The sequence below is a fragment of the Myotis brandtii genome, unplaced genomic scaffold, assembly GCF_000412655.1.
Source record: "Myotis brandtii unplaced genomic scaffold, ASM41265v1 scaffold193, whole genome shotgun sequence".
NCBI lineage: Eukaryota > Metazoa > Chordata > Mammalia > Chiroptera > Vespertilionidae > Myotis > Myotis brandtii.
In genome coordinates, this window is record NW_005357191.1 from 1,582,261 (window position 1) to 1,590,830 (window position 8,570).

Genomic DNA, 8,570 nt, shown 5'->3' on the forward strand with positions numbered 1-8,570 from the left:
CTTTAAATTTCAACTGCTTGTTGAGTATCTCAAACTCATTATCTCACCCCTCAAACGTGATCTTTCCATGTGGAATTCCTGAGTGACAACATGGTCATCTACATAAATACACAAGATTGAAATCCTTGCTGAAAGACAAGGACGTGGCTATTGAGAGACTCAGCCCAGTCAATAGTGTTCAGTGTAAACTAGTATATACATATATATGTATATATATTACAATCTGATGATCTGATGTACCTATACTATGTGAAATGTGGGATACTATACCACATCAAGCTAATTAACATATCCATCACCTCATATAGTTACTTCTTTTGTGGTGAAAACACTTAAGATCTACTTTTTCAGCAAATTCCAAATATTCAATACAGTATATTAACTACAGTCACCATACTATACATAAAATCCCCAGAACTTACTCATTTTATAACTGAAAGTTTGCAACATTGGAAGGCATTTTAAATTTGAGCATCATTCTGATATGTCAAAGTTGTAGGTTCGATCTCTGGTCAGGGCACATACAAGAATCAACCAATAAATGCATACTAGTAAATGAGTGGAACAATAAATCTATGTTTCTCTTTCTACCCCCCTCAAATTAATAATAAAAAAGTTTAATTTAAAAAAACCGTTAGAACACTCCTGTTTTGTTTTATTTATCACTTCTTTTTTCTGGTACTAGTACTTCTTGTACTATTGATTCTAATATGATGACAGTTTTGACAAAGACTGGGCCATCTGGAACATAATTTCAAAAATAAGAATGATAGATTCAACAATACATTAAAAGGATCATATATCACAATCAAGAAGATTTATTCCAGGGATACAAGGATAGTTCAACATCTGCAAATCAACATGATACATCCACTAACAAAATGAAAGATAAAACTCATACAATCATATCAATAGATGCAGAAAAAACTTTTGACAAGATTCAACATCATTTATGATTTTTAAAAAAACCTTTCAACAAAGTGAGTATAGAAGGAACATAATACCAAAGACAAGGATGCCCACTCTCACCACTCTTATTCAACACACAGTATCCGAGCCACAGCAATTAGGCAAGACAAATAAACAAAAGGCATCCAAATCTGAAAGGAAGAAGTAAAAGTGCCTCTCTTTGTAGATGACATGATATTTTACATAGAAAACTCTAAGACTCTACCAAAAAATTAATTCAGTAAAGTCATAAGATACAAAACTAATATATAAAAATCTGTTGCACTTTTATACACTATAACAAACCATCAGAAAGAGAAATTAAGAAGAAAAACCTCATTAACAATTGCATCAAAAAGACTAAAATACCCTGAAATAAATTTCACCAAGGAGGTGACAAACCTGTACGCCAAAAACTGTAAGACATCAATGAAAGAAACTGAAGACAACACAAATAAATAGATATGTATACTCATGGACTGGAAGAATTAATATTGTTAAAATGTCCATACTACCCAAAGCAATCTATAGATTCAATGCAGTCCCTATAAAAATTCCAAAGGCATTTTTCACAGAAAGAGAACAAATAATGCTAAAATTTGTATGGAACTACAAAAGACCCTGAATAGCCAAAGCTATCTTGAAAAAATGAAGAACAAAGCTATAGGCATCAAGCTTCCCGATTTCAAAGTATACCACACTGTTATAGTAATCAAACATTATGATACTGGCATAAAAAAACAGACACACAGATAAATGGAACAGAATACAGAACCCAGAAAACAAACCCACACATATATAGCCACTTAATTTATGGCAACGGAAGCAAGAATATGTAACGGGGAAAAGATAGTCTCTTTGAGAAAGAGTGCTGGGAAAACTGGACAGACACATGCAAAAGAATAAAACTGGACAGCATTATCTTACACCACCCATAAAAATCAACACAAAATGGACTAAAGACTTGAATGTAAGATCTGAAACTCCTAGAAGAATATACAGGCAGTAAACTCCTTTGGTCTTGGCAATAATTTTTTAGATTTGGCAACAAAAGCAAAAATACATGGGACTACATCAAGCTAAAAAGCTTCTGCCCAGCAAAGGATACGATCAACCAAATGAAAAGGCAGCCTAAGGAATGGGAGAAAATATTTGCAATTCATAATCTGATAGGGGGTTAATATGTAAAATATATAAAGAACTCATACAACTCAAAAGGAAAAACATTTCTTCTTCTTAGGGTCCCTATTTTATGCAAATTTCTATTCACAGTTTCCTATCATTCCTTACTTCACAGGTTTCATCTATGTGTGTAATATTGTTATCCCTTGAATTAATATGTGAATTAAAAGAAATGACTCACTCTCAACACACACACACACACACACACACACACACTAGGAAGAGTGTAGCTCACACTACCAGGGGAGAAGTATTTGTCCAGAGGTTGAGCTAAACTGCTGAGGAAGGAGGTAGAAGAACATGAAAATAAAATCATGAAATGAAGTCCTTATGGAGAGCAATTAGAAAAAAAATAACACTGTGGGAGACAACTCACATGACAAAACAAACAAGAACTTGTCAAACAAGGAATTAACTATTGTCTATAAATATTTGAACCAGTTGCTTTTTTCAGATGAAATAAAGACTTCCTAACATTCTGCTTCCCAGGGATACATGTGGTCGAGCTGTTACTTGTTTGTTCTAGCCTGAGCTGGACAATCACAAGATATGAATGCTGAGGCCCAGGCTGGGGGCCTAAACTTGACGATTGATCACTGGTGACCACTAAGTTCTGAAATTTTAATTCCTCTCCCATGCCCATCTGCCCCTTTAACTGGCCATTACACAGAACCAAAGAACAATAAGATTCTACTAATACAGCAAATACTGTGTGGGGGTAGTGGGGGGTGAAGGTGAGCCAGAGTGATGGCAGCCAGAAGGCACACAACTGTAAAGAAAACTTAGAGGCCCAGGAGCAGAAGATGATCAGAACAGCTCCAACATGCGAACAAGGGCGAAGGGAACAGCCTGCGGGAAGAGGCTGGAGCCGACCAAGCAGTGAGTGCCCGTACCAGTCAGGAGTTCAGAGTTCCACTCAAAGATGAGAAGCCACCGAGGGGGTTTAAACAAGGATAACATGACTGGGTGAAGCTTCAAGACCATTCTGACTACCGTAGGGAGAAAAGACTGATGGAAGTTAAGAGAAGCAGAGAGAACAAAAAAGAGTAAGAAATGACTCCTTGTACTAAGAGAGATACAGCCTGAAGGTAAACTGTGTAGCACAGACTAGATGTGAAATATGAGGAAAGAAGCAAGGATGACACCTAAATTTGTTTAAATAACAAGAATGTCATTTGACTGGGGAGCAGCAGTAGCAGACTAGAAGGCAAAACCAAAACCCAAAAAACCCAACTCCATTTGAGACTTATCAATTTGGAGGTGTCCTCGAGACATTTAAATTAAAGATACCAAGTAGGCATCGAATGTGTGAGTCTAGAGGTCAAGGAGGGAACTAGACTAAAAATAAAGATCCAGGAAGAGGTAATAGGAGGCACATGGACGTAAAAAAAATATGTTGTCTCAGAAAGTTACATCATTTCTTTATGAGCTCGAGACATTAAAGATACCAAGCAGGCATCGAATGTGTGAGTCTAGAGGTCAAGGAGGGAACTAGACTAAAAATAAAGATCCAGGAAGAGGTAACAGGAGGCACATGGACGTAAAAAAAATATGTCTCAGAAAGTTACATCATTTCTTTATGAGAAAATATTGGATTACTGCACCATGTTAAGTGCCCATTTGTTTTTGCTTCAATTTTCTGATCTTAAACTCGCATCAGCTGGGTTCTGAGATGTTCCCCAGCAACAGTCAGCTGCTTGGAGAGAGCAAGCATGGGGAAGATTAATGGTACATGGTTCATCCAGAATTGAGATTTTACCAAGTGAGTGTGACACAGGAAAAGGGAAAGGGGGGTGATTACCACGAAGGAGAGAAGTGAGAAGCCAGGAGCGGGTGAAAGAGCTCACACTACCTGATGGGGCCCAAGGAACGGGGCCATACTATGCCCGGTTCAAATAATGCTGAGCGTGGGCTTACCGCACGGACGGGGAGGGAGAGAGTTGCCAGAGACAAGGGAAACGCTGTGAGCCAGGCCCTGTAGCAGCTGCTAAAATAAACTGTCTTAGGATCCATGGACTTGGATCTGTTCATGAAAGACCACCAGTTAACTCACTGGTAGCTTTCCTGGTTTCGCATCGTCAGTGCTTAACTAAGCAGGTCTCCTGAGACAGTGCTTAGTTTCTGCAAAACCCTACGTTCCACAGCATGTCACTGGAGTTGGGGAAGAACTCAGATGTTGGGAAAACACGAAGCTTCTTCAAAGGGGGGGAAAAAAACAGGGAGCAGAATTAATTTGCAGTGCGCAAAGGAAAAGGAGTGGGAATCTTACTGCACAGCTGGATAGAAAGGACAATGTCATCCCGCGGCAGGCCATGAGGTTCACCTGCTGCATTCACCCCATCGCCCCAGTCACCCAGGATTAAGTGATAACGCATGTACCATATTTGGCAGCATTCTTGGCACACGGTACGTACCCAACACGTGCTTACCACGTCACTGCCTGGGATAAACCAAGAGCAACAAACAGAAAATACCACCTTCCAGGTATACTCTTTCCCCTTCACTCTGTCAATATAAATTCCACACTTTTCTAACTTTGAGTTCACTGCTCGAAGTTTGATGTGGGCCTTTTTTACATCCATTTCTCTCACCATGTTCATGTGTTGTTGTTTTTTACCTCTTTGAGTAAATTGAATATATTTATAATACTTTTAACAGCCTTATCTGCAATCTCATCATTTGTTCCATTTCTAGGCCTGTTTCCACTGAGTGTTTCTGTCTAGTTATGGGTCATATTTCCCTGTTTCTTAATTTTTGATTGGATGTCCGACTTGAATTTTATGTTCTTGGGAGCCAGATTTTATTGTATTCCTTTCAATATTATTGTTGGGCTTTGTTCTGAACCAGTTAAATTACTCCAAACCAGTCTGATCCTTTTAAGATTTGCTTCTATAGGTGGGTCCAGACAGGCTTTTCTCTAGGGCTAACCTGGCCTCACTCCATGCCCCATGCACTAGGAAGTCTTTCTTCTCTGGTTAGTGGGAATATGAACGACTCCCAGTTTTGTGTGAACGCCACCTGCTAGTTTTTGACAGTCCTTCGTAAAACGGGCAGATCAGTGAGGAACCCACTGTAGCTCTCCAGAGCTGGACCCGCACTCTTTTCTCATCAGGTCAGGAAGACCACCAGGCTCTTTTGGGACCCCCACCCCCACTGCACTGCAGCTTGGAAAGCCTCCAGGTGGTAGGCGAGGGCAGTTACAGGGCTCTTATTTCCTTTCACTGTCCTGTGCAGTTTGTTGACCTATTTCTAAAACTGCTGTTTCATAATTTTGTCAAGTTTTCCAGTCACTTAAGGTAGTAAGGTAAACCTGGTGCTTGCTACTCCATGGCTGGAAGCAGAACTCATCAAGTTTGACTTCAAATTCCACCTTTTCAATGAAACGTTTCTAGACTACAAGTCCAAATACGTTATTTCTCTGGTCTCCATGCCACTTACAATCTAACACAATAACAGAGCCCCTACAATAGTCTCTGTCCATCAATTCTCCCCTCCCCCACCTTCCTACAATGCCTGCCATCAGCTCCAGTGCAGACCAAGCACCACAGGATTAAATTCAAATCATACAAAAAAAAAAAAATTCAAATCATACATTCCAGTGGCTTGCTAGAGTCAGGCTCAGTCCTAGGTGCTTAGTTGAAACAAAGAAGAGACTGTCCCTAACTTCCAGGAGGACCTCACAGTTTGGGAAATTTAGTTTAGGTAGTAATCAAATTCCCACCCAAAAACCCATAACATACTTTTTAGTGGGAAAAACTAAGGTATAAATGAATCTTTAGAACAGGGATTGTTAAATGTTTTCTTAAAGAAATCATTTGAGAATACATGCTGTTGAGTTTCTCAGGTAGATACCCAGAAGAGGGACTGCTGGGTCATATTCTTAATTTTTTGAGGAATCGCCGGACTGTTTTCCATAGTGACTGTACCGGTCTATATTCCCACCAGCCTTGAATGAGGGTTCCTTTCTCTCCGCAACCTTTCCAACACTTATCATTACTTGTTGATAATAGCCATTTAACAGATGTGAGGCGATATCTCACTTTTGATTTGTATTTCCTAATTGCTAGTAAGGTCATTTGTATGTCTAATTGGGAGATGTCTGTTCAGGTTCTCTGCCATTTTTTAAGTGGGTTATTTGTTTGATGTTGAGTTTTAATATATTTTGGATTTTAAACCTTTGTCAGAGCTATTGTTTGCAAATATCATCTCCCATTCCGTCAGTTGCTTCTTTGTTCTGTTGTTGGTTTCTTTTGTTGTGCAGATTTTTAGTTTGACATAGTCTCATTCATTTATTTTTGCCTTTACTTCCCTTGCCTTTGGGGTCAGGTTCCTAAAATGTTCTTTACAACCAAGGTCCATAAGTTTAGTACCTGTTTTCTTCTATGTAATTTATTTTTTCAGACCTTCTATTTAGGTGTTTGACCCATTTTGAATTGATTTTTGTACATGGGGACAACTGCAATCTAGTTTTACTCTTTTGCATGTGGCTTCCTTTGTTGAAGAGGCTTTCTTTACTCCATTGTGTGTTTCTGGCTCCTCTTATTTCCTTTCACTGTCCTGTGCAGTTTGTTGACCTATTTCTAAAACTGCTGTTTCATAATTTTGTCAAGTTTTCCAGTCACTTAAGGTAGTAAGGTAAACCTGGTGCTTGCTACTCCATGGCTGGAAGCAGAACTCATCAAGTTTGACTTCAAATTCTGCATACATGTGGTTTTACAGCTGGGCTCTCAATTCTGTTCCACTGATATGTGTTGTCTGTTTTTCTACCAAAACCATGCTGTTTTATCGTAACTCTGTAGTATAATTTGAAGTCAGGTAGTGTGATACCTTCGGCTTCATTCTTTTTTCCCTCAGCATTATTTTGGCTATTCAGTCTTGTACAACGCCTGCCATCAGTTCCAGTACAGACCAAGCACCACAGGATTAAATTCAAATCATACATTCCAGTGGCTTGCTAGAGTCAGGCTCAGTCCTAGGTGCTTAGTTGAAACAAAGAAGAGACTGTCCCTAACTTCCAGGAGGCTACAATGCCTGCCATCAGCTCCAGTGCAGACCAAGCACCACAGGATTAAATTCAAATCATACAAAAAAAAAAAAATTCAAATCATACATTCCAGTGGCTTGCTAGTGTCAGGCACAGTCCTAGTGCTAATTTGAAACAAAGAAGAGACTGTCCCTAACTTCCAGGAGGACCTCACAGTTTGGGAAATTTAGTTTAGGTAGTAATCAAATTCCCACCCAAAAACCCATAACATACTTTGTAGTGGGAAAAACTAAGGTATCAATGAATCTTTAGAACAGGGATTGTTAAATGTTTTCTTAAAGAAATCATTTGAGAATACATGCTGTTGAGTTTCTCAGGTAGATACCCAGAAGAGGGACTGCTGGGTCATATTCTTAATTTTTTGAGGAATCGCCGGACTGTTTTCCATAGTGACTGTACCGGTCTATATTCCCACCAGCCTTGAATGAGGGTTCCTTTCTCTCCGCAACCTTTCCAACACTTATCATTACTTGTTGATAATAGCCATTCTAACAGGTGTGAGGCGATATCTCACTGTAGTTTTGATTTGTATTTCCTATTTGCAAATATCATCTCCCATTCCATCAGTTGCCTCTTTGTTGTTGGTTTCTTTTGCTGTGCAGATTTTTAGTTTGATATAGTCTCATTCATTTATTTTTGCCTTTACTTCCCTTGCCCTTGGGGTCAGGTTCCTAAAATGTTCTTTATAACCAAGGTCCATAAGTTTAGTACCTGTTTTCTTCTATGTAATTTATTTTTTCAGACCTTCTATTTAGGTGTTTGACCCATTTTGAATTGATTTTTGTACATGGGGACAACTGCAATCTAGTTTTACTCTTTTGCATGTGGCTTCCTTTGTTGAAGAGGCTTTCTTTACTCCATTGTGTGTTTCTGGCTCCTTTGTTGAAAATTATCTGCCCACATACATGTGGTTTTATAGCTGGGCTCTCAATTCTGTTCCATTGATATGTGTTGTCTGTTTTTCTACCAATACCATGCTGTTTTATCGTAGCTCTGTAGTATAATTTGAAGTCAGGTAGTGTGATACCTTCGGCTTCATTCTTTTTTCCCTCAGGATTATTTTGGCTATTCAGTCTTTTGTGGTTCCATACAAATCTGATGATTTTTTTGTTCTATTTCTTTTAAAAAAAGACATTGAGATTTTGATGAGGATTACATTAAATCTATATATTGCTTTGGGTAATATAGCCATTTTAATTATGATTCTTCCAATCCATGAATATGGGATATTTTTCCATTTTGTTGTGTCTTCTTCAATCTCTTTTTTAAAAAAAATATATTTTATTGATTTTTTACAGAGAAGAAGGGAGAGGGATAGAGAGTTAGAAACATCGATGAGAGAGAAACATCGATCAGCTGCCTCCTGCACACTCCCCACTGGGTATGTGCCCGCAAC